The following is a 27,682-nucleotide window of genomic DNA, read 5'->3' as shown; positions in this document are numbered from 1 at the left end:
TACCCTTACCCCTCCCTGTGTCCTCAAGTCCATTCTCTATGTCTACGTCTTTACTCCTGTCCTGCCCCTAGGTTCATTAGAACAACTTTTTTTCTTTTTAGATTCCATATGTATGTGTTAGCATACAGTATTTGTTTTTCTCTTTCTGACTTACTTCATTCTGTATGACAGTCTCTAGGTCTATCCACCTCACTACAAATAACTCAATTTCATTTCTTTTTATGGCTGAGTAATATTCCATTGTATATACGTGCCACATCTTTATCCATTCCTCTGTCAATGGACACTTAGGTTGCTTCCATGTCCTGGCTATTGTAGAGAGAGCTGCAATGAACATGGTGGTACATGACTCTTTTGAATTGTGGTTTTCTCAGGGTATATGCCCAGTAGGGGGAGTGCTGCGTCGTATGGTAGACTCTTAAAGATGTGCCACGAGGCGGGAAGTCTCATTAAGAAAAGCTTGTTCAAGACTCAACAGACATAGAGAACAGACTTGTGGTTGCCGAGGAGGAGGGGGCTGGGGGAGGGAAGGATTGGGAGCTGGGGACTAACAGTTGCACACTAATATGTATAGGATGGATAAACCAAAGGTCCTACTGTATGGCACAGGGAACTATATTCAGTCCTGTGATAAACCACAATGGAAAAGAATATGAAAAAGAATGTACATATATGTATAACTGAACCACTTTGCTGTACAGCAGAGACTAACACAACACTGTAAATCGACTATACTTCAATAAAATCAGTTTTAAAAAAATGAAAGAAAGCTTGTTCCCATGCTGAAGGGCAGAGAGAAAGAGAGAACCACTTCCTAAGAACCAGCGTTTGGACTGGGCTGGAAACTAGTCATTACGTGACCCCAAGGGCATGTTCAAGTTGAAGCTAATGACAGGTGAGGTTAGAGCCAGATAAGCTAGTCCAAAGGCATCACAACTTCTATGTCACCTGCCCCAAGCTGCCAGCCCCTCCCACTCTCTCCTCCTTTAACCTTCCTCTTATCACTATTGCATATGCTGTTCTCTCTTCAGTCTTCCCAACAGAACAAGTTTTAAAAAACCATGGTGGTCCTGGTGGTGCAATGTTATTTTAGGTGGCAGAATCATTTCGGTCATGACAGGGTTTTCGCTACTGTTTTAGCAGAGCCTCCTAGAGCCTGGGCATAATGCACCCAAACCGAGGAAATCAGACCTTGCGTTTCACTTGCTCAACTGCTGTGATGGAGCAGACAGTTAAGGGGTAAATTCTCTGGTCATAGGGTAAGTGTCTGAATGTCACAAAGAGCAAGCAGGGCATATGTCATCTTCTCCAGATGAGATCCAATATTTCTGACCCTATTTCTGAAACGTAGCTTGAAAATGCTCCAAAAAATGTCTCCTGGCTAATGAATTGTCAAAAACTTGCAAGAGTCACGATAGGAAATGATTCTCCAAGGAGGAACGGAGTGAAACGTATGCATATAAGCGAAGAATGTTTCAAACTCTGTCGCACTAGCCTCTTGCAGTGTGACCTAATTTGTTTCCTTCGTCAGTTGCAGATCTGTCAGGAAGTCAGAATTCAAGGGAGAGAGGAACCATGATGGGCTTTAATTTCTAGAAAGAAATTTCAGGCAGATGTGCGCACCAGGTATTATGGAACAGCGGCCGTTTCCAAGCGTATTTATGTGAGACTGTTAAGTTTTATTATTACAAACACTGTTTATGGAGCGAAGATGATGTGACCTGAGTGTGAAGGAAAAAGCACATGGGGGGAGAATGAGAGCTGGTTCTGGGGGCGGCGGGGCAGGTGTGCAACTTGCACGTGAGGAAATGGTAATGAAACAGTGTCCTTAATCCTGTTTTTGAGGATGCATAGAGGAAAATCTGAGTTTTCCTAATCCAGTTCCACTCCTGGCAGTTAGTCAGCGTTTGTAAGGAGAGGGCAGCCTGGTGTGAATCAAATCTGTTAACTAGACACAGCAAGAAAGGGTGACTCAGGCACATACGAAGTGCTTGGAAGACGGAGAGGGCTGTGTTCCCACAGCTGACAGTGCCCTGGAGAGGACTCCAGGCACCTGTGAAGTCTGGTTCCATAACTTAAGAGCTATGTGACTCTGGGTTATCCTGTCGAAGCCCCATCTCTCTACACCATACAATGGACATAGGGTAGTAACACCTTATATGTTGTTATTAAACCTGAATTCTACCTATGTACATTAAATGCAATTTCCTAATTCAGGAAATAGTCAGTAACCCTAAAAACACAGAGAAATCGCATTAGAAACCCCCTAGATTTCTCCTAGGAAGATAAGGCATGTCTTCACATCTGTGAAGACAACTGCCATTTGGATAATAATTATACTATATTAAAATATATAACCAAATATGGGGACATATGTATATGTATAACTGATTCACTTTGTTATAAAGCAGAAACTGACACACCATTGTAAAACAATTATACTCCAATAAAGATGTTTATATATATATATATATATATATATATATATATAACCAAAAAGGACCTACTGTATAGCACAGGGAACTCTACCCAATATTCTGTATTAACCTAAATGGGAAAAGAATTTGAAAAAGAATAGATACATGTACATATATAACTGGAGGATGGTCCAAGATGTATATGTAATGGCAAAAATGTCCAGCCAGTCAGGCTAGTGTGGTATCCACAAAGTATGGCAACAGGTCAGGGAGGTCAAACAGCAGGTTACAGAGCACTGCCATTGGTGACTGGAGCCGAGCTCATGAGAGCCACGGAGCAAACAACCTTTTAGACAACCTTTTAAAGCGTGGCAGCAGCTGGAAATAGGGCTGAGCCAGAGTTCTTTGGGGTGACCAGTGGGAGAGAAAGGGGGCCTCTGCATTAGAGGGTCTTGGGCACCAGTCAAGCCAGTACTTGCAGGGAGCAGACAGGCCCGACTTACCCAGCTTGGGATAGAACATGGGCTTTTTGTCCTGGGAAAGGAAAATGTCTAGTTAAGGGGCGTGAGGTCCCCGATCAGACTGAAATGATGAGAAAAAGGTGATGTGATGTGGATTAACTGAGGAGTGAACTGGGGCACTTTCAATGCCCTGTCCCAGCAGAGCAGGGCGGGTCCCAGTGTTTAGAACAGCACCATCTACAGATCAGGACTTGTAGTTGCCTGCTGTAGGCGTCACAGCCAAGGGAAGGTAGAGACCAGGGACTCTATTAAACCCCAGTGGGAAAAAACCCAGAAAATAAAAACTGTTGACGTAGTTGCGGGAAATTGAGCCTTGTGCACTGTTGGTGGGAATATAAAATGGTGCGTTCATTATGGAAAACAGTATGGAGGTTCCTCAAAAAATTAAAAAGAGGACTACCATACGATCCACTAATTCCACTTCTGGGTATATGCCCAAAAGAATTGAAAACAAGGTCTCAAAGAGATATTTGTACATCCATGTTCATAGCGGCAGGATTCACAATATCCAAAAGGTGGAAGAAACTCAAGTGTCTATGATGGGTGAAAGGATCAACAAAATGCGATATATCCATAAAAAAATATATTAGCCTTAAAAAGGAAGGAAATTCTGCGCTTCCCTGGTGGCGCAGTGGTTGAGAGTCCGCCTGCCGATGCAGGGGACGCGGGTTTGTGCCCCGGTCCGGTCCGGGAGGATCCCACATGCCGCTGAGCGGCTGGGCCCGTGAGCCATGGCCGCTGAGCCTGAGCGTCCGGAGCTTGTGCTCCGCAACGGGAGACGCCACAACTGTGAGAGGCCTGTGTACTGCAAAAAAAAAAAAAAAGAAAGGAAATTCTGGAGTTTGGCATTAATAGATACACATTACTATATATAAAATAGCTAATCAACAAGGACCTACTGTATAGCACTGGGAACTCTACTCAATATTCTGTAATGGCCTATACGGGAAAAGAATCTGCAAAAGAATGTCTATATGTATATGCATAACTGAATCGCTTTGCTGTACACCCGAAACTAACAGAACATTGTAAATCAACTATACTCCAATATAAAGTAAAATTTAAATTTAAAAAGGAAAGGAAGGAAATTCTGACACATGGTACAACGTGGATGAACCTTGAGGACAACATGCTAAATGGAAGAAGCCAATCACAAAAACACAAATACTGCGTGATTCTATTTGTAGGAGGTCCCTAGAGTTCTCAGAATCATAGAGACAGGAAGTAGAATGCTGGTTGCCAGGGACTGGGGGAGGGGATAGTGGGGCGATGTTGAATAAGTATAGAGTGTTAGTTCTGTAAGACGAAAAGAGTTCTGGAAACTGGGGCTATACTGCAATGTGAATATACTTAATACGACAGAACTGCATAGTATATAAACAGTTAAGATGGTAACACACACACACACAAAAAACAGAAAACCTACTGTGGCGTGCCTCCCTGTTGGGTGAAGGAGGAGTCAACGCAGGCAGAGAGGTCAGCCATCTGCTTCTGGGAAAAGGAGGTTATTGTCACGTAAATTTAGTTTCCCTAAATTGTTTAGAGGGAGACTGGGTTCAGAGAGCTTTTGCAGTTACACATATTATTTCTGTGTAGTGTTAACTCAAAGAGTCTTGCTCTCTGAAATATCCAGGCCGTGTCCACCTCCCTCATTTTTTGTGGACAATGCTTTTCCTTTCTCTGTATTTTGCTTATCCTGTTAAATTTTGCTTTCACTCCCAACAGTTTCCCTTTAGTGCGGACTCTTATCCTGCAAGGAAGCCCTTGTGGGTCGGTTCTGAGAATTCATAAAAGGCCGAATGGCTCCACCCCCCAGCCCCAGGGGAAGTAGGGGTGGGGGCGGGGAGGCCTGCATTCACCTGTTATCAGAAAGGGTGGCACTGCTCCCAGCTTCAACTGTTGTTCTCAAATTATCTTTCCACCCTTTCCAGTGAAACTCTGCGACTATTTTGGGGTTCTCTTGTTCTCTGGACCTTCAGGAACCCCTTTGGCTCCCTCTGGTTTGGGGCGCAGATGCCATACACACAGGTGTGCGTCTTGGTGATTGGTTCCCATCTTCTCATATTTCAGGATTGGTAGGGACATCTTACCTCTTAGTTTTGTTATGGTAAATGTGACCATGAACTTTGGGTTTTGCTACTCATTACTCTTTCGGGGGAGTGCGTGCGTGTGTGTGTGTGTGCGTGCGTGTGTGTGTCAAGAGCCTTACTCTCCCCATAGTAGGCTTTTCCTGGGAGAAATACGTGACCGTGCATGAACAACATGAAAACAAATCCATCAGGAACATTTTGCTCAGAAGCCTAAGTGCTCCTGTTTTGATATGTTTGTCTTGACTTCCTCTGCTGTCCTCTGGACCCCACAGTATCCAAGAGGGAGTCAGAGCGCAACATAGGAGAGAGGGCAACTCTACCAAAAGTAACAAAAAGGGAGTTAAACCTGACAATCAAAATTCTAGTGGATTTGCTTTTTAGTTCTCCTTCACTTGAAATGAGAAATGTTAGCATGTTAGAATAAAAGTAATTCTGAGATAATATAATTTTCCATGAAGTTTGTTCATTTATACACTCAACAGATACAAGTCATTGCAGTTAGGTCACTGGTGAAGATTTGACCCCTGTACTCATGGAGCTTGTAATTCACTCCAGCAAATGTGGAGCAACATGGTGTGGCCACTTAAGTGAGTCCACTTCTACTCCAACACAGCCCTCATAAAAGGAAAATGGAAGAGGGGAGGGAAGAAGGGAACGATGGAGGAATGCAGTATAACTATGATGGGCGGGGGCACTGTAAAGGGAGACAGCCCTGGAAAGAAGTAGAGTTTCTTGTGGGGTGAGGCCATGTCATCTTTCACAATTCAGAGTTGCCTGATATCTGGAGGGTGCTGAAAAGACATTTGTTGGCTAGAATTGTAAGCTATTGAGTGCAGGGACCCTCTATCTCCAGTGACCATTGTAACCCTCAAGACAGTGAATGTAATATCTGTACAGTGTCATCCACACAGTAAGGTGTGAAAATTCACCATGTGTTTTGATTTCATTGGCTTCAAACAATAATTTTTTACTCTAATTTAGGGCAATATTGATAAGAGCAGCCCATTTTACTATTACAAAATTTCCATTTAGAAGACATTATTTTGCAATTTTCTGAGTTCTATTTCAGCGATCCTGTTTTTCAAAAAATTTTAAATTATATTAGAAATAATACCCAATTTGTTTCCTGGAAATTTTTCGACCTTCTAGACCTCAGGTAACTGATGCTTTCCCACCCACTGGAATTCTCTGTAGGTGGCTGTATGAGTTCGTTGATAGTTATGTTTGCATAATCCAAAAAATTGGTTATCAGTTATGGTAAGTGATAAGGAATTTTCCCTGTTTCTATAGCAATGTAAACCGTGGAGATGTTTTTCAGCAAGTCTACTTCCTAAATTATTCCCTGCTTGTGACTTAGGCAGCTAAAGAAGATCCATTGGTTCAATTAGTTTACTAAGAAGCTCTTTAGTGCCCTAATGAAAAAGATAACTGAAACACTGTGATACAGCTTTCCCGTGGCTGGAATTTAACAATAGTTTATTGAACAAATGGTATGTGAGAGACACTGAGCTAAACTCTTTGCGAAATGCAGGTGAATTACATAAGAGACCTACTCTTCTCAAGGAACCTACAGTTCAGTGGGAAAGGCTGAAAGGAAATGAATGTAGGAAGAAAGTGAATGTAGGAGTGAATCAGTGAGAAGGGAAATTTCAGGAAAAAAAAGAGAAAAGATAAGTATATTCTGATACATAAATACCTAATGAACATTTAGCAAAGAGGAAGAGTACTAATTTTTATGAACTCTAGAATCTTAAAAGTAATTAAAAAACAATTGACCTAGAATTCTATACAGCAAAAGTATAAGGGGAAATCTAGACGTTCTCCAATGAAGGAAAACAAAGAACATTTGTCGCTGGGAGATCTATCCTAAAAAATGGCTAAAAGAAATTCTCTAAATAGAAAAGAGATGAACATCGCAAAAAGAAAGAACAATGGGAAGAGTAAAAGTATAGGTAAAGTTATTTTCTTCTTCTCTTATTTTCTAAATTACGTTTGATGGTTGAAGCAAAAATTGTAACGCTGCCTGGTGTCGTTCTCAGTGTATGTGGAGAAAATAGTTAAGACAATTATATTATAAATTGGTGAGGGTAAAAGGACATAAGTGGAAGTAAGGTTCCTACACTTCACCAAACTAGTAAATTGTCAGCATATGTCCTTTCCCCTTCTTGAGTTTTCCTTTATTCTGCCTCTTGGAAAATGTATGTGATGACTGCCATATAACTTAGACTATTAAAATAAAGCCACAACATAAGGACAATGGAACAAAAAGCCAGAGCAACCTGGCTCTCTGAGTATCTGTTAGAGCAGAGCTGCTACACCAAGTCTGGACTGCCCACGGATTCTTAGTTCAGAGAAAAATAAATCTCTACAGTGTTTAAAAAAATTTTTAATCTCATGGAAATTCCTCATTCTTAAATCTTATTTAGCAGTAGCTTCAAATGCTGGTTTAGGGATGGAACCCAGAGAGCTCTAATTTTGTAAAGCTCCCCCAACTAATTTTAAGTTCCCAAGTCGGGAAATACCACTATAGCATCTGGCTAAGGAGTAAAAAACAGTCTGATATCAAATTCCCCACTGGCAGAGAGCTCACTACTTTGCCAGGCCACATACTCCTTCTTTGGAAAACTGAAGTATAGGGTATTCTTTATGATTTTGAATAGCAATTTCTCCGTGAAACTTCAATTTATTGATCCTTGTTCTATACTTGAAGCCACACAATTCAGGTTCAATCCTTATTTTCTCCTATGCTTTCTTCTATGAGTTTCATAATTTTGTATTTTACATTTAGGTCTATGATATATTTTTAGTTAATAATTGTGAAAAGTGCAAGGTCTGTGTCTTGATTCATTTATTTTTGCATGTGGAAGTCCAGTTGTTCTAGCATCATCTTTTCTACATTGTATTGCCTTTGCTTCTTTGTCAAGATTTGTTGACTATGTTTATGAGGGTCCATTTTGGGGCTGTCTGTTACATTCCATTGAGCTTTCACCAATACCACACTGTCTTGATTACTGTAGCTGTGTAGCAAGTCTTAAACTCAAGTAGTGTCAGTCCTGCCACGTTGTTCTGCCCCTTCAATATTGTGTTGACTATTCTGGGTCTTTTGCCTCTCCTTGTAAACTTTAATATCAGTTTGTCAATATCCTCAAAATAACTTACTGGGATCTTGATTAGAATTGCATTGAATCTATAGATAGAGTTGGGGAAAACTGACATCCTGATAATATTGAGTCTTTCTGGGAATTCCCTGGCGGTCCAGTGGCTAGAACTCTGTGCTTTCACTGCCGAGGGCCCGGGTTCAATCCCTGGTCGGGAAACTAAGATCCCACAAGTCGTGTGGTACAGCCAAAAAAAAAATATTGAGTCTTCTGTCAATGAACATGAAATATCTCTCCATTTATTAGTTCTTTGATTTCTTTCATCAGAGCTTTAGTAGTTTTCTTCATATAGATCTTGCACATGTTTTTTTTTAGATCTACACCTAAGTAATTTGCAGGGGGGGGGGTGCCAATGTAAATGTTATTGTGTTTTCTATTTCAAAGTTCAGTTGTTTGTTGCTGGTATATAGGAAAGCAATTGACTTGTGTATATTAACCTTATTTTCTACAACATTGCCGTAATCACTTATTAGCTCCATGAGTTTTGGTTGATTCTTTCAGATTTTCTACATAAGTAATCATGTCACCTGTGGACAAAGACAATTTCATTTCTTACTTCCCAATATGTATTCTTTTATTTCCTTTTCTTGTCTTTTTTGCATCAGCTAGGACTTGCAGTAGAATGCTGAAAAAATCGGTGCGAGGGAACATCCTTGCCTTGTTCCTGGTATTAGAAGGAAAGATTCTATTTTCTCCCCATTAAGTATGGTGTTAGCTGTAGGTTTTTTGTAGATATTCTTTACCAGTTTGAGAAAGCTACCTTCTATTCCTAGTTTGTTGAGGGTTGTTATCACGAATGACTGCTGGATTTTGTCAAATGCTTTTTCTGTGTCTATTGATATGTTTATGTGATTTTTCTTCTTTAGCCTGTTGATGTGATGGATTACATCAACTGATTTTCACATGTTGAATCAGCCTTGCATATCTGAGACAAGTCACATTTGGTTGTGGTGTATAATTCTTTTTATACATTGTTGAATTTGATTTGCCAAAATTTTATCAAGGATTTTGCATCTATGTTCATTAGTGATATTGGTCTGCAGTTTTCTTTTCTTGTGATGTCTTTGTCTGGTTTTGGTATTAGGGTCATGCTGGGTTTGTAGATTGAGTTACGAAGTATTTCTTCTGCTTCTATCTTCTGGAAGACATTGGAGAGAATTGTATAATTTCTTTCTTAAGTATTTGGTAGATTTCACCAGTGGACCCACCTGGGCCCAGTACTTTCTGTATTGGATTTTATTAATTATTAATTCAATATCCTTAATAGGTTTAGGCCTATTCAGATTGTCTATTTAGACTTACTCTTTGGTTTTTTTGTGTGTGTGGTACACGGGCCTCTCACTGCTGTGGTCTCTCCCGTTGCGGAGCACAGGCTCCGGACGCGCAGGCCCAGCGGCCATGGCTCACGGGCCCAGCCGCTCCGCGGCATGTGGGATCTTCCCGGACCAGGGCATGAACCCGTGTCCCCTGCATCGGCAGGTGGACTGTCAACCACTGCGCCACCAGGGAAGCCCTATCTAGACTTACTTTTTAAAAACACGATCTTATTTTGTCACTGATGTACCTAACATCTTTTAATGACTCCAGATTGCTCTTAGGATAAAGTCCAAGCCCTTCAGATGGACAGTAGTCTATATGATTTTGCGTTTTATTCCTCTAGACCCTCTGTCTCAAAGTTACTTTCTAGATCACAATTACGTAGACGTTTTCAGTTCCTTGACGGTTTAATCCTCAGGGGTTTTGCCCCTGGCCTTTCATCTGTCCATAATACCCTTCTCCCAGATTCCTTTACCTAGATAATAAAATCCCTCAGATCTCTGCTATACTTTCTTTGTGTGTCCCTTTCATACTACCAACCAAAATGTAACTAAGTCTTTATTTTTGTTATTATTTGTTTAATGTTTGTCTTCCCTCCTAGACTGTAAGTTGAGTGAAGACTCTACTTGACTTGATCACTCTTACATCACCCTGCACTTGAAACAAATGGCCATGATATATTAGTCATGTAACAAATATCTGTTGAAAGAATAATTCTCACACTGTTTCTGTGGAGGAGGTACCTACGTTACCTTCCTTGTATGGATGTGAAACTGAGGCTACGGAGAGTGGGTAAATGGCTTGGTTGCATTACCAGTAAATTAGATGGACAAATTGAAAACCAAGTCCAGGACCCTGGCCCCCATGTTATCAAAAACTGTACTGGAACAGGACCCTTAGCCAGGGCTCCATATAGATTCAGGATACGCTGGCCTTCAGGGGATCCTTGAAATCATTCATTTCTTTATAAATTAGTTTAGATATGTGGATTTTGAGAAAGTCGAGGGTCCATAAATGTTATTCGCTTCTTAAAATGCTCAAGTTCACAACTAATTTTAAGAACCATTTTCATGGAGAAAGGTCTTAATAAAGAGTCATAATTTGTTTTTCACCTGTGTAGGCAAAGCTTGTCAGGACTGTGTTTGGCACATAGGATGAATAAAATCCAGCTAAGGGACGTCCTAATAATGGTTTTGACTTTTTGACAAGGGTTGTGCTGAAATCGTTTATTTTTGTTTAAAAGTTAATCTTAAATGCTGCTTTAAGAGGGGCTGGATTTTCCTCTGAAAATTTTCGGTAATGTTTCAGGTTAACTGATGCTAACCAGCTATTTAAACCAAATAAAGAACCTCAAGAGGAGAGTTATTGAGATTTTTTTTTAAAATCCGTTTTTGACTATTTCATAAATAAGTGAGGCTCAGTATTTGTTAGAAAGAACTGACATTTTATAGAGGGAGAGGTCAGAGAGAGCTATGTCTCCTCAGTAGTTTAAATGCATAAACATTTTAAGCAGTAATAATGAACTATTAAGTAATTGCCTTACAGTGTTCAGACCCTGGTCTTTTTGTATAAGCGCCGGCAAAAGCCTGGCTAGAAGGGAAACGATTTGCTGATCATAGTTTTTAGACCAAACTCAGGCTCACATCCCCTCGAGAATCAGGGAGTGTGCTATGCAGAAATGGGTTCCTGGGTCTCTGGAAATGAGCCAAGATGTTGAAAGCTGATTCTCATTTCTCCTCCCAGATATGACTTTGCTGATGGTTAAATTGCATCAAGAACCATTAGAGCCTTACATACATTAATATGCCATTAAAAGAAAAAAGCATATATTAGGAGCGCTTGGTCTTTCAGGATGGAAATATAAAGCCCAGGCATAAAAGTTCTGTTGTGTGACAAGAGTTTGGTGATTTCCTAGTTCTGGCAGGTCCTTACTTGTACCGAAAATGTTCCCTGAAATTTGTCCCATTAGGGCAAAGCCATACTGAGACATGCTGAATTAGCTCTTGCACTAAATAAACTTCTCTTTAAAATTCTGTAAGCTTGGCTAAGTAAACCTGACAGTTTATAGACAGATAGGTGTGTTTTCTCTTTCCATTATAAGTAACCCACCCGAAACCCTGCAGAAGCCAAAATTCAAAATAGGATCCCCTGTCTCTATCGCCTTCCCATCTCTTCTGGCTGTTACTCAAGTACATACATATCTAGAGACAGAATTAAAAGTTGTACCTGGTACACAGTTGTCCCTACCCCTCAAACCCTTATCCACGGGGAATATGTTCCAAGACCTTCAGTGGATACCAGAAACCGTAGATAGTACCAAGCCCTATATATACTATGGTTTTGCTACACATGCATACCTATGATAAAGCTTAATTCATTAATTAGGCACAGTAAGAGGGTGTCCGAATTGCCAGCATCTCTACTCTTGAGCTTTGGGGCCATTATTAAGTAAAATAAGGGTCATTTGAACACGGGCACTACCATACTGAGACAGTCTGTCTGATAACTGGACAGTGGCTACCAAGAGACTAATGGGCAGATGCTCTGGACAAAGGGACGAGTCACGTGTCCAGCCATACGGAACAGGATAGGCACAGATCTCATCGTGCTACTCAGAAAGGCATGCAATTGAAAACTTATGAACTGTTAACTTCCGGGATTTTTCATTTAATATTTTTAGACTGTGGTTGACCATGGGTAACAAACCATGGAAAGCGAAACCACAGGTAAGGAGGGACTGCTATGTTCCTAAACTGGTCACAGGACCACATCTCTTCCCTGTGGTCTCCTGGGGTTATTACAATGGGAGTAATATGATTTGGAGTGATAGTGTTTTTTCAGAGTTTCATTCTGGGAATATATTTCTTCTTCAGTCAAGAGATCTTGGCTATAATGAATTTCATATCCATTAGGGAGGAAGCTGTTTACAACACACATGTGGTTAATATATATCTGTCTGAACTTTCTAGGGGTTGAAGTTCTGCAGTTGAAATTCTCACTGGTCTATTTGTATCAGAGTTTACAACCATGTGTATTATAGTTTAGAACCCAATATTTAATGAAAAAGGAATATTAGAAAGGCTTCAATATGGGGGCTTTGATCAGTTCACAAATCCTAATACTTGAGGATAATTGGAGAAATCAAACGTAGGGTGGAAAATGCCAGGGTGGTCAGGCAGCAAAATGCTGCTGAGGGGCAGGAACCAGAGAGAACAGACACCTGAAAATAGCAAAAATCTATCTGCATGCATGACTGGTGAGACAAAGGTTTCCCCCAAATGGATTCCTGCCATAACACTACAAATAAAACTCATTAAATATTTAATGTGTATAATGTTAAGGTAAGTGCTCAGTTGAATGCAGCAAGAGGATTTTGAAAAAAAGCCAGGTATCTCAACAATTTGTAATTAATCACTAAAAGAACACCATGAACCGTCCAACTTGTTTTGTTCATCTTTTTGGGGAGGGAAATTAATGTTTAAAATTATTATCATTGGTTCTCTCAAATGGGTTGTTGAATATTGGATCAATCTCCTTGTTAGGCTTTTCCTTTTAAATAAGATTGTAGATTGGATATTTTGCTAAACAAAAGAAAATAAGACCATGTTCAGAAATCTGTTTTCATAGAGGATTCAAAATACAGTAGTAGCACAAAAACATCCTTGAGTTATCCCGAAGTGTACTTTTTGTTTTGATATGCTTCTCTGTGTTATTGACATTTTCCCTGTACTTTACAGAATAAAACTGAGGAAAAATCATCTAAAATTTAAACCCCTGAGGGAAACACCCATTAATATGAATATGTGGTGAATGAAAATTATGTAAGTTAAATTGTCTTTAAAAACTGGATTACAGTTCAGTGACTGAAAAAGAATTCTCCAACAGTTCACATTACTTACAATATATTTGGAGGCATTAATCAGATGGGAATTTTTCTCTTCTTATACAAATTGTAAGTTTGATTTTATCTTTCGTCACAACAGGGTCTCTAGAGACATAGAAAAGGAGAAGCCACCTTTATTAATTGGTTAATGGAGGTTTATCATGACTTTCATGTTATACCTTTGTTTAAATGAGTTTTGCTGGCGTCCTTCCTCTTGTATTCTTGTGATATTAAGGGCACTGAATGGAAGTAGAGTTCAGGGCAAGGGGAAGACCACATTCTGTGTCATGTCCATCATATAACACAGGCTACTGTCACAATCTATCAGGCCTTTTCTGCTTTGTTTCCTTGGGCACCCAGGTCAAGCCTTACCACATCTTGAGACCCTTAGTGGAATTTATAATTCTGCTTCTATTCTTACTTTGGTTACCCTCAAGTTTTTAAATTAAAAATTTTGGAGGGAGAAATCATTCCAAACTTGAAAATGTTGCAAAAGTAATACAGGAAAACACCCACGTACCCTGTACCCAGATTCACCTGCTGTTTATTTACCCTATTTACCTCATTTCTCATTTGCTCTGCGCTCTCTTTGTTGTTTTGTTTCTTTGCTCTGCTCCCTTCTCCTATGTATCAATGTACTTATATTCACCTATCTATCATATATATAATATATAGCTACATAATTATTTTCCTGAAAAATTTGAGGGTAAATTACATACATTAAGATCCTTCACCCCCTAAATACTTCAGTGATTAGGGATATTCACTTACATAACCTCAGTCCAATTCTCATCTTCGTGAATTTACATCGATAGGATATTTTTATCTAATGTTCTGTCCAGATTCTAATTTTGTTGTTCACCTAATAAAGTCTGTTACAGCATAATTGTTCCTTCCGATACAGGACCCAGTGTAGAGTCAGGTATTGTTCCTTGCTGTCATGATTCCTTAGTGCCCTTTATTCAGAGACATCTCCACAGCATTTTTTCCTTTTGTAGCCTTGACATTTGGAAGAATATACTCCCAACCCTTCCTTTTTGTTAACAGAACATTCAGCAGTGTATTTTTATGATATTTCCTCATAACTAGAATGAGATTACACATTCTTGGCCAGAATACCACGTACATGATGTTCTGCTCTTCTGAAGACGTCACCTCTGAAGATAAATGATGTTTGTCTTCTCCTCATGGGTGCTATTAATTGGTGAAGGTGTGGCCTGATTTCTCCACTGTATAATAACAATTTGTTTTTCTGCCTTACAATTAATAAGTGGTCTGTGGAGAGCAAATATCCAACTCACCATCACAATTTCCTCCTAGCTTTGGCTTCCATGGATGGTCCTGACCTGACCCAATCTTTCCCATGACAGTCACAAAGTGATGATTTTCCAACCCCAGCAGCCCCTCCACAAGGACCCATCAGCTCTTAGCCTTCTACTATAAGCAAGAGCGCCTCCTTATCTGTTTATTATTGATATCGACTCCCAAAATTTATAACTCATTATATATACTATCAAAGAAAAGGAATTTGAAAGTATAACTATTCTTAGTTCTTTCTTTTCCATCACCAACTGTTCCAAATCTTCACCATCCGTTTCACTCACGCATCCCTCCTCTCACTCCAAGGTTATCTGGCTTCTCACATACGCAAGGAAATTGGGAACATCAGCTGTGAATGACTCCACCTCCTTTCTCTCACCTTGCACATAAAAATGTATTTACGTCTACATCTATTTTGGTCCACTTTTGTCAAGGCACAGTAGGTGAAGCAGCCTTCCTCATGATTAAAGCCAAATGCTTTATCTATGGTTATTTTTCTTCCTCTTCTCTCTTTTATCTTATTGAAAATGTGTTGTATAGAATTAATCAAATTCTTTGGTTCATGAAATATTCTGTGCAGTGGTCCAGGCTTGTTTGTTTTTTTTTTTTTGCGGTACACAGGCCTCTCACTGTTGTGGCCTCTCCTGCTGCGGAGCACAGGCTCCGGATGCACAGGCTCAGCGGCCATGGCTCACGGGCCCGGCCGCTCCGCGGCATGTGGGATCTTCCCGGACCGGGGCATGAACCCGTGTCCCCTGCATTGGCAGGCAGATTCTCAACCACTGCACCACCAGGGAACCCCCAGGCTTGGTTTTTTAAATTTTTTTATCTGTATATCTCTCTATGTGTTTTCCTTCCTTCCTTCCTTCCCTCCTTTCTTTTTTCCTTCCTTCTCTCCCTCCCTCCCCTCTCTCCCTCCTTCCTTCCTTCTTTCCTTCCTTCCTTATTATCTATCTGTCTATCTATCTAATCTATATATTTAATTAAAGTTATAATCTCCTGTGAATTAATGGCCTCCTATTATAAGATGACCAACCATATTGAATGGGGTCCTCACAGTGACCTCATTAAACCTTAATTACCTCTTTAAAGGCCCTGTCTTCAAATACTGTCACATCCTAAGGCACTAGGAGTTAAGACTTCAACATATGAGCTCTGGGGGTACACAATTCTCATTCCACTTAGCATCTCACATGAGCCTTTCAGCTTACCTCCCTGTGGACAGTCTGGCCCACCTGAAGTCCACCAGTGCCCCCAATGTTATCCAACTAAACTACAAACGGTTGAGGAACAATTTGTGTATTTTAAATACTTACCACTTTCTTCTATTCCCACCTGACCTTCAGCAGTATCACTGGTGTCAGAATTGTGGTCTTGGTAGAGCAAGAAAGTGCTGTCAGAAGTGATGTCATCTCCATGCATTTTGACTGTTGTGCACCAAATCCCTTTTCAGCTTTATAGTTGACTACTTTCAAATTTGATATGTGTTTTCTTTTGTTATACTCCTGATCACATATAGAGTTAGGAACAACCTCAACCCCGCCTAGAAATTACTCTTAATTTCTTTTCTCATTCATGAATTAGTATGAGGATGCTTATTGCACTAATATATGGTATGTTCACATCTCCTACGCAGTTCAGTGAACATCCATGGAGCACTTGATATGTTCCTAGCATCCAGCATTCAATGATGAGTAGGACATGGTTCCCGTCGTCTAGGAGCTGAAGTCTATGTGTGGACGCATATGCGTGAGAAAATAAATTACAGTTTGGTATGATGAATGAAGATAATGGAAGTTTCAGCAACTTTTCTGGTAAATCAGGTGGGTTTAAAGAAAAATCTGGCATGTCCAATCATAAGACTTTTTACCTCTTACCTCCTTTTAAAACTGTCTTTACATAAAACCTCTTCCCGTGTTATTAGTCATTTATTTATTCTCCCATAAAACATTGGAAAAAACACAAAAGGACTGTGCTCTTTTGCTCAAAATTCCTGTACAAAATTCAGAGCAGGACCCTTAGATCTAGGAGCAAGCATGCTGCTTACACTTCAGTATTGATGCTTTCTGTAAGATTATGTGTTTTCTTGGTCTTTTCTTTGATATTTCATCTTTGACCCACACCGTTTTCTCTTTATTCTTCCTTTAAAATAGTTCCATTAATACATTTTAAAATTATACATACTTTCTCTTTGGGTACCATCTTTTTTTTTAATTTATGAAAACCACCAACAACCACCCTTCTCTCATTCTTCTTGTTTTAAGTCTTTTCTGTCATGATCTGTACTATGTCTAATCAGAATTAACTCCCTTGATCATTGATGTTCATCTAACTCTAGCTGAAAACCTTTTTCTTCTTTCCATAAATACTCTACACCAAAAAACATCTGATGCTAGAAAAAAATTAATTTTATCTCTCATTGTCATTGGCATTACTCCTTCCTTAATACAATTTTCTCAACATTTTCTGACATCTTTAAAGCAAGTAGAGCTTTCATCATTTTTCATTTAGTTTTTAATCTTTCAAGAATTTCTTCACCTTTACTCTGTTGATGCCAAGTTTTCTTTCTTCTGAGAAAGTAATTCCACTTTTGAACAGTTTGATCACATTTTATTTCACACTTTTATTCGTTCTTGTAAATAGATCTTGTCTCATTTACTGAATCATTTTCTTTTTCTTTTTCTTTTTTTAAACGAATTTTTAGGCTGTAGTTTAAATAAGAATACTTTGGAATCTCTAAGTGTTTAATTTCTTTAAATCAAGATCACTGATATTTATTCCCTCCAATTTACAATGCATTCTCACACACATTCTGAGAATTTTTGTCTTTCATATGCCCAATTATTGGAGCAGTAAACATAAAAATACATCCTTATGTAGGGGACTTTTCCTCTGTTGACTGGTATGAAAGTTTAAATCAGTGCATTTACCATCATTGTTTTTATGTTATTTAAAAATACATTTAGTCTGTCTTTACTCAAAAATATGCCTGCACAGTTTCACAGTTTACAATATAGATTCCTGTTTTATGTGTGTCTCTCACAACATATTTGTGTATTTTCATGGCATGCTTTAATGGCCTTCTCTCTCTTTCCTCTAGTGGCTTTTCTCATTCCTGTTTACCCTGTTTGGTCCCTGTGGGTGTTGAGCACGATTTCTTCTGGGAATAGCGATTCTGTTCTCTTATAAATTCTCTGAACTCCTCCCCCACTATATTTGCTTTCTTTTCCTCTATAACCTTCAAGCAAAACTGACTCTTCTAATGTTACTTTTTCCCACATGGTTTTCTCGTATGAGAACAAGATTCTCCCCGATGAATTCTGCCTGGATCGGATTTAGTTTTAAAAGCTTCATTTTCCCCTTTTCCTCCTTTCTCCCATCTCTTCAACTGTAGAATAAGAAACATCATATTTCTCTTTCCTGAAGATTTTGCCTGCTGTCATTTTCTTGTAGAACTCCTGTAGATTTGCCTTCCTCTATTGGATCAGATGCAGTATATAGAAGAAATCAAAACCTAGAATTTGGCAAGAGGCAGAACTAAACTTGAGGCCCATATCCCCAGCTACACTGACTAGCCACATAAACTTGGGAAAATTATATACCCTCCCTAAGCCTCAGTTTCCTCATCTGGATAATGAGTATATGATGGTAGCATCAATCCTTTTAAGAATTTTTTAAATGATAGATGGTAGAATACTTAGCATAATTCTTTACAAATAGTAAGCATTAAATACATATTAGTGATATTTTAATTTCATATGCATTATCTTCCCTTTTATTCTGAACTTTCAAGATGTCTTTGCTGTACCCAGTAACACTGTGATTTGCATTGTTACACACTTATGGTTTTTAAAAATGACAATTTCTTTTTTTTTTAGACAATATAGTGTCCATTTTCTCCACACTAGAATGCTTTTCTTGTCTAGATCTTAACCAAAAATGACTTCTCGAGTCAAGTCTGTAGTAAGTTTTTGACTGTTTGGTGAATTTCAATTTTTCATTCATCCTAATTGAAAGTGATTAGTATGTGGCAAAGCTAATCCTTCTAGTGCTCTAGTTCTATTTTAAACTTCTAGTAATCTGTCCACACACCAAACCTATGTGCTAAATTTACTGGAACAGATCATTTGTCATGATGGAGTTTATGGGAGGGCACAGTATTGCCTACAGCCACCACCTCAATTTGGAAGCTATTGGACAGTCTTTAACAGTGGCCTACCCTTGAAATCAACACTAACATCTTCTTGTAGTCCCTTTTAACTTCTGGCAGAGAGTTTAACATTCACTTAGTAAATAACTATCTTAGGAATATATTCTATAATGTTGCTTCCAGAAATTACAGAATTCACAAAAGAAATACCATGGAGGCTTCTCAAAGTATGCTCAGGGAAAGAATATTGAATTATGTCATTTCCCTCCCTTCAACCTATTTTCAAGCTACTTACATGAGGAATATGAAACAGTTCAGAGTTTTCCAAAACATCACACAAATAGTCCCTGAAGTTGACTACAGACCTTGAATGCAACCTATCCATAAAGGTGGCAAGTCCAATAACTGTTCTCAGACTCGAATGGAACTTTCAAGTGGTCAGTTTTAGTTCAGCTTTAAAGATCAGTCAATAGCAATGAGATGACATTTTTTGTTGTTATTTGAAGCTATGTGTTAAGATAGTCAATCTCCAAACTGCCATCTGTATCCAATGAACCTTTGACTCTCCTAGACATCTGTTTTGCATCCTCTGCTATTGTTTTTGCAAGTTTTTTTCAAATTTCAAAATATGTATTATTTTAGTTGAAAAATTCATCAGGATACTGCCACATGTAACCACAGTATACAATACAACCAGCCAGCATATTTTTAAGAGCTTCTTTTCAGATATTCACCTTCCTCTAGAAAGAAAAATGACTAGAGAAAAACTAATGGTGTTCAAAAATAACACAGACGGTCTTACTGGAAAATATTAAAGCTCACTAGATTTCATTGAAAAGGACTTGTGGGTATTTATGTATCTGTTTTATCTTACCTTTCCCCACACCCAAGTCATTATTAATTTCTGCTAGTTTTATACTGATATTTTTATGTTACCTGAAGCAAAATTAAAGTCTACCTCTGTCACACCAAAAATTTTTGTCTTTATTTTGCAGAAGTATGTTGTTAGGAGTTTGAGAAGAAATAGATAAGACATTTGAGAACAGGACCTATGTTATCTTCACCCTTGATATTTTTTTCAGCACTGACATGTCAAAAATGAATAACTCACCCGAGTGAACACTAGGCAAAATCAATTCATAAAAGCAAATAGTTAAATTTGCTTTTGTAGTGGATATAACCAAAATATTACATTCATTGTAAGACTAGTTTTCAGGAAAGTCATTTTGTGAATTCTAAGTCAATATTGTTTTCATTACTTTAAGAAAGTATTTCTTGGAGGGTCTCTTTGTCTATCAAGGAATCATGGTCATTTTATATTGTGATTGGTGTTAAAAGATGCAAATTTAAAAAATCTGCTTCAAAGAAAATAAATTACCCAAGAACTCATAAAATTTTAGCTTAATAAATAAAAGGGAAAGTGTTTAAAGTACTTTGGTCTATATTCTACAGGCATGCCCACAGGGGGGAAAAAAAGGCAAAGGATAGGAAACTATATAATGAAAATATAGAACACCTATGGACTCAAACAAAACGAAGTCCAGTATGTTATTATGCTTTTAAACAAAAGAAAAACACATTTGAAATTACGGTAACCTTGGGAAGAAAGCCCTTCTGAAAGGCTCTGTGCATTGTACCATATCCCCATTCATACAGAATCAAATAAAGTTAGGTGAAGATGTTAACAGAGCCAATCAGGGCAAAGGCTTGTGGAGACCAAAAGACCCATATCTTCTGAACGGTAGAACAACTTTCATTCTTAGGAGAGTGGAGGTAAGAACAGCTGACCTCGCCATCCTGAGAATTAATTGAATCAAACCAATCCCTTCCTACTTTCAACCTTTCTTCTCTAAAGAGACATTCTAATTGTATCTCAAAACAGTTTCTCTCTGTAGTCAGCTCTGTCCTTTTAATGCCATTTCCTTCACTAACCAGTACTCTTTCTCTGTTATATGCATGCTAACCAGAGAATCTCCAGTCCGGATGTTTGCAATTGAAAACAGACAAACTGTTTGCAAATGGAGTCTAGTCTTATATCATTGATTCATTTGATTAATATTTCCTGAATGTCTACTATGTACCAGGGGCTATTCAGCAGATACCCAGGTGAACACCACAGTTTCTGCTTTCGTGTATAAACTGCAGTATAAACAGGTACAGAAACATAGAGGAGCATGGAGGGACTGGATGAAGGGAGGGGGCTCACACAACACACTCCACTGACCCAGAAATGTCCGCATGAAGATGTTCTGAGGGTCTAGGAATATGGCATGTGATTCTGTATTGGGGGGAATTTTTGAATTAAGGGCTATTTGCAATTTCTTTGGACTGGGTTGTGTATCTTAAAATTGGCATAAGAAAAGTACAGGGCCCCAGGCCCCAGGTAGGTACCAGAATAACAACATGGCGCATGGCAAAGGCAATAAGGTATTGATTCAGGATGTTCAAGTGGAGAGAGAAACAAAGCAATTGATACCTCTCCCCCTGCACTAAAAAGGAGCCATAGGGCTTCCCTGGTGGCGCAGTGGTTGGGAGTCCGCCTGCCGATGCAGGGGACACGGGTTCGTGCCCTGGTCTGGGAAGATCCCACATGCCGCGCAGCGGCTGGGCCCGTGAGCCATGGCCGCTGAGCCTGCGCGTCCGGAGCCTGTGCTCCGCAGCGGGAGGGGCCACAACAGTGAGAGGCTCGCGTACCGCAAAAAAAAAAAAAAAAAAAAAAAAAAAGAGCCATAGATTTATCTTATAGGTAAAAGATCACGAGTTAATTTCCCGCTATTTGTAGAACTGCCATTTGTACGTTTAGACATCTGAGGCAGTATTTACTTGCACCTCAATTTAAATGATCAACAAGTGGTAAACCTGCTTTAACCTCCACGGCATCCCCCTAGTTCCCCAGCTGAAGCTAAACTTCCTGGGGCTTTGGCGGCCAGTGTGGGTCAGGTGATTAAGAAGCCTTTCAACCTGCAGGTGGAGGAGGTTGGATGGTCTCCGAGATGAGAGATAAGGATGTAAAGTGTTTTTAGAAGAGGCCACTGAATTCCTGCCTTAGCTGTCAGCTTTGAGGAAGAGCTGTGGGTGATTGAGAGTTGAAGGAGCTCTAGTTGGAAGTCTGGGAGGGCTAGAAAGCAGTGTTTAAATCTGTGGGCTTCAGAATTCTAGTTCAAACCCAAATGTCCAGAGAAAAAAGGGAAATGGGCCCCTGATGGTTCCCGTGGGACTGTTGTAGTGCGCCATCCAACAAGATGCAGGGCAGATTGGCTTGTCAAATCAGTAACACCTGAATCTAGTTAGCGTCGGGTCATTGTTAATCAAGCATTATCGAACCAACCTGGATTCCACCGCGAGCTGGCGGGCTTCTAGCTTCTTGCTTTGGCGAGCGGAACTACAGGAGTGGAGGAGAGAGGCGCAACCTTGGGACAAACTGGGGCTCAGGGAACAGGACTCAGAGCCGGGACTTCCGTGGCAGTCGAGTGATTAGGACTCAGCGTTTTCACCACGGGGGCGCGGGTTTGCTCCCTAGTCTTGGAAATAAGATCCCGCAAAAGACTTGGCCCCGCCGAAAAAAACCTCAGAACGTCACAAGGAACGTGAAGGGCTGGAAATGAGGTGAGTGGCCTCGGCTTTCTGATGTCAGACACGGGTCAACCTTGAAGCCAGTGAGAGGTGAGTGAAGACAGCCATTAACTGGCAAGCATAACTTTAAAAGTTTTACCTGGACACATGTATCATATATTCTTCGTGTATTCTTTTATTTCTCACATGTTTAGGCGAAGTTTCTTCGCCCATCCAAAGAGCAGTTAAATAATTTTTTTTCCACTTTAACTTTTTTATATTTAACTCTTTATGTGAGAGTATAAAGGGAGGCTTGGATTTGGTCCCCAGGGACCAATTTCCCCCCAAGCTCTTTTTTGAATAATCTAGCCCCATTATTGTTTTGTGATGGTCATTTTTTACCTTGCATCCTATTACTGTCTGTAACATCCCAGACAGGCTATGTTTCAGGATAGTTACCCTGTCTCACTCTCATGTCATGTTTCGCCCCCATTCCACGCTATTTTATTTATGGTAGTTTTATATGTTTTATGTTCTGTGAGTAACTTACTATCATAACATTTCTGTTTGAGACTTTTAAAAACTTATTACACCTATTCTTCCAAATAAACTTTAATTTTTGTCAAGTCCACAAAAATACCATCATGATTGAATTAAACCGTTATATTAATTTGGGAAATATTGACTTTTCACTACTATTTAATACTTCTGGGTTTAAAAAAATGTGTATCTTAACATATTTGATCTCCCTTTGCATCTTCCAATTAAAATCTATAGCTTTTTTTCTTAGGAATTGCAAACTTTCTAATTCTAGGTATTTCATGCATCTTTTTGCTATTGTGAATGAAAAATATGTTTCCTTTATCTTCTAATTTTTGGTTATTGGCATAGGAGTTACCTAGTGATTACTGCATTATACTTGACAACTTACTAAACTAGTTAGTTTTTAAAGTTTTAAAATTGTGAATAATGTTGCATTAAACATTGGGGTGTGTGTATCGTTGCAAACTAGTGTTTTCATTTTCTTTTAATATATATCCAGGAGTGGACTTGCTGGAACGTACGGTAGTTCTACTTCTAGTGTTTTGAGAAATCTTCATACTGTTTTCCACAGTGGCTGTGACAGTTTACATTACCAGCGACAGTGTACAAGGGTTCACTTTTCTCTAGGCCCTCATCAACATTTGTTATTTGTAGACTCTAATGATAGCCATTCTGACAGGTGTGAGGTGATAGCTCATTGTGGTTTCAATTTGCCTTTCTCCAATGATGAGCAATGCTGAGCGTCTTTTCATGTGCCTGTTGGCCACCGTATGTTTTTGCTGAAAAAAAGCGCCTATTCAAGTCTTCTGCCCATTTTTAAGTCAGGTTGTTTGTTTTTTTGATGTAGAGTTGTATAAACTGTTTGTATATTTTGGAGATTAACCCCATATCAGTCATATCATTTGCAAATATGTTCTCCCTTTCAGCAGGTTGTCTCTTCGTTTTGTCAGTAGTTTCCTTTGCTGTGCAAAAGCTCCTTAAGTTTCATTAGGTCCCGTTTGTTTATTTTTGCTTTTATTTCTTTTGCCTTAGGAGACACATCCAAAAAAACAGTGCTATGATTTATATCTAAGAACGTTCTTCTTATGTTTCCCTCTAGGAGTTTTATGGTTTCAGGTCTTACATTTAGGTCTTTGATCACTTTTGAGTTTACTTTTGTATATGCTGTGAGGAAATGTAATTTTTTAATTTAAACAATACATAATCATATATTAAACTAATAGCCATCGTTCATCTCCATATAATTAGTGAGAATTTTTGCATATTTGGCCAGTTTTCATTCTCAGTGTTCTGTGTTATGGCTAGGGTTTTTTTTAGTACTATAACTTATAGCTAGAAACAAAATTGTAAAATTGACAATTAAGGTTACAGACTGTACTGGGTGGAAAATTGAAATGCAAGTTGTATTTAGTTTGTCTCACTTTTTTTTTTTTTTTTTGCGGTACGCGGGCCTCTCACTGTTGTGGCCTCTCCCGTTGCGGAGCACAGGCTCCGGACGCGCAGGCTCAGCGGCCATGGCTCACGGGCCCAGCCGCTCCGCGGCATGTGGGATCTTCCCGGACCGGGGCACGAACCCGCGTCCCCTGCATCGGCAGGCGGACTCTCAACCACCGCGCCACCAGGGAAGCCTTTAGTTGGATTTTTAAAAATTTCTCTCATCAATGTTTGACACTTTTCCTTGTCCAAATATTATACTTCTTTTGCTCAATTGATAACTCTCAATATTTTATTCTTTTTGATGCTGTTGTGAATGAAATTTTTTATTTCATATTTAGATTTTGCATTGCCAGTATATAAAAATGAAGTTCGATTTCTGTATGCTGGTCTTGTACCCTGCAACCGTGCTGAGCTTGTGTTTTAGTTCCAGTAGTTTTTAATAGATTCCTTATATGATTTTCTATATACAGAACTATATTGTCTGAGAATAACAGTTTTTCTTCTTCCTTTCCAATCTAGATCTCTTTCTTGCCTGATTACGCTAACTGAATTCTCCTATAGAACATTAAAGAGGAACGGCAAGAGTAGGCATACATGCCTTGTGCTCATTCTCAGGGGGAAAAGCTGAATTCACTCTTCTAATGAAATGTCCCTCTTTGTCTTTGGTAACTTTTTAAAAAATTTTAAAGTCTATTTTGTTTGACATTAATATAGCTATCCCAGCTCTCTTTATGTTAGTGTTTGCATGGTATATCTTTTTCATCGTTTTACTTAAAACTTTTTGTGTCTTAGAATCTAAAGTCTCTTATAGACAGTGTATAAGTAGATGTCATCTTTTTATTTAGTATGCTAGCCTCAGCCTTTGACATTTAATGTAATTTTTGGTATGGTAGGATTTACATTATCTGCCGTTTTATTTGGGTTCTGTTTTTTTGGGTTGTTCCTCCATTACTAATTTTTTTGTGTCAAATATATGCTTTCTATGGGCTTCCCTGGTGGCACAGTGGTTGAGCGGCTGGGCCCGTGAGCCATGGCCGCTGAGCCTGCGCGTCCAGAGCCTGTGCTTCGCAACGGGAGAGGCCACAACAGTGAGAGGCCCACGTACCGCACACACACACACACACACAAATATATATATATATATATATATATATATATGCTTTCTAGTGTATCATTTAAATTAAAAAAATTTTTTTACTATGCTTTTGCATTATTTTCTTAGTGGCTGCTCTTGAGATTAAAATATATATCTTAATTTAAGGAAGTCTACTTTCAATTACTATTAACTTAATTCCAGTAATAACTAGAAGCCTTGCTCTAACATAGTTCTCCCCTCCTTTTGTGGTATTATTTCATACAAATGGTGTCTTTTACATTATAAGCCTATCAGCTCATTTTTGTAATTATTGTTTTATGCAGTTGTCTTTAAATCAGAAGAGGGAAAGAATTTTAAAATGTTACACTGTCTTTTATACTTACCTTGGTGATCATTTTTACCAGTATTTTTTCTTTCTTTGTGTGGAACTGAGTTACCATTATAGGTCCTTTCTTTTCAGTCTGAAATATTTTATATTTGGTACGTCATGGGTCATGACGTTTCTTGTTGCTTTCACAATTTTCTTTTTGTCTTTGACCTTCAACAGTATGATTATGATGTATCTAGGTGGATCTTTTTGAGTTTATTTGGAATTTGTTCAGTCACTTGGATGTGTAGATTATGATTTTCATAAAATTTAGAAAATTTTCACAATTATTCAGATCCTTTTTCTGCCCTTTTCTCTCTCTCTTTTCCCTTTGGGGCTCCCATTTTGCATATTTTTATATGCCTACTTGTATCCTGCAGCTCTCTGATGCTCTGTTCTGTTCTTTTTTTTTTTTTTTTCCTTATTTCTCAGACTGGATAATCACTATGGACCTATCCTTAAGTCTGCTGATTCTTTCTTCTGCCATGTCAAATCTATTGTTGAGTTCATCTAATGAACCTTTCCGTTATTTTACTTTGCAACTCTAGAATTTCTATTTGGTTGTTCACAAAAATTATTTCTGTGTCTTTATTGAAGTTATTTATTTAGTAAGACATAATGGTCATGGTTTACTTTAATTCTTTCTGAATAATTTCCTTTAGTTCTTTGAACATATTTATAATACCTATTTAAAGTCTACTGAGTCCAATATCTGGACCCGCCTCAGGGGCATTTTTAAATTGACTGTTTCCCGCACCCCGTGTATGGACCATACTTTCCTATATCTTTGCGTGTCTCATAAATTCTTGCTGGAAATACAAATACTAAAAAATATATTGAAACAACTTTGGAATCAGAGTCCCCTCCCTCAGTATTTGTGTTAATTGCTCTGTGTGGTTATTGAGTTGTGTGTTTGCTTCTTTTTATTGTTATTCTTCTTTTCACTTTTAGACCTGGATCCCCAGGGTTCCTCCCTAGATCATCATTGTTTAATGGTCCAGCAATGATCAGTTAGAACATTTTCTTAAATATATTGACTCATTGAGTCTGCAGTGTTTTGCCAAGGATATCTGTGTGTGAAAGGGTACCTCACATTTCGGGCATTTTACAAGTCAGCCTTAGCTTTCACTTCCTGATTGCATAGGGCAAGCCAGGATCAGCTAGAAGTGAGTAACCGAGGCCCACTCTTTCCCAGTTCTTTCTGGGCCTACCAAGAACCCTGTGCATATGTATAACATTCTAGATATACATGAACATGTCAGAGATTTTTAAAGTACAGTATGTTCAGCTAGTTCCTAAATTTTCCTTTTAAATTTTTGGCCAGTCTCCTGTTTGCCCCAACAGGAATCAGACTTAAGCAGCTGTGATAGTAACATTCCAGTGTATTGCTATCGTTTTTGATAATGACTTGGGGCTGGGGTTTTTTCCTGCAGAGCTGAGTTCTGAGTCAGATTAAATAGTGGCCAATGCTCTGGGATCAGGGATTTTCTAGGGTGCTACAAGCCTGGCCAAAATACTGACTGACTGTGCTCTGGAGACAGAACTGTTGACAGCATTCTAAATAGACCAGTCTCCTTTTTTGGATGCGAGGCTGCCAGCTTTCCATGTCTATTGTTCCATGGGTCTAGGGAGGACATGTGGAAGCAGCCACAGCTGTAAGTTAGCCACAGACCCAACTGTTCTTATCGGGTTTGGTGGTTTTTTTCTGTTTGTTCTGTGCCTTGACTATTCTTAGCGTTCTGAAATTATTGGTATTGATAATTTCGCCATTATTTTTGTTGCTGTTGTCAGGAGAGTAGTTTCACTGAGATTCTCACTGCATCCTTCTAGA

Source organism: Leucopleurus acutus, assembly GCF_964270905.1.
Source record: "Leucopleurus acutus genome assembly, chromosome: 13".
Lineage (NCBI taxonomy): Eukaryota > Metazoa > Chordata > Mammalia > Artiodactyla > Delphinidae > Leucopleurus > Leucopleurus acutus.
Note: the sequence above shows the minus strand (reverse complement) of the source record.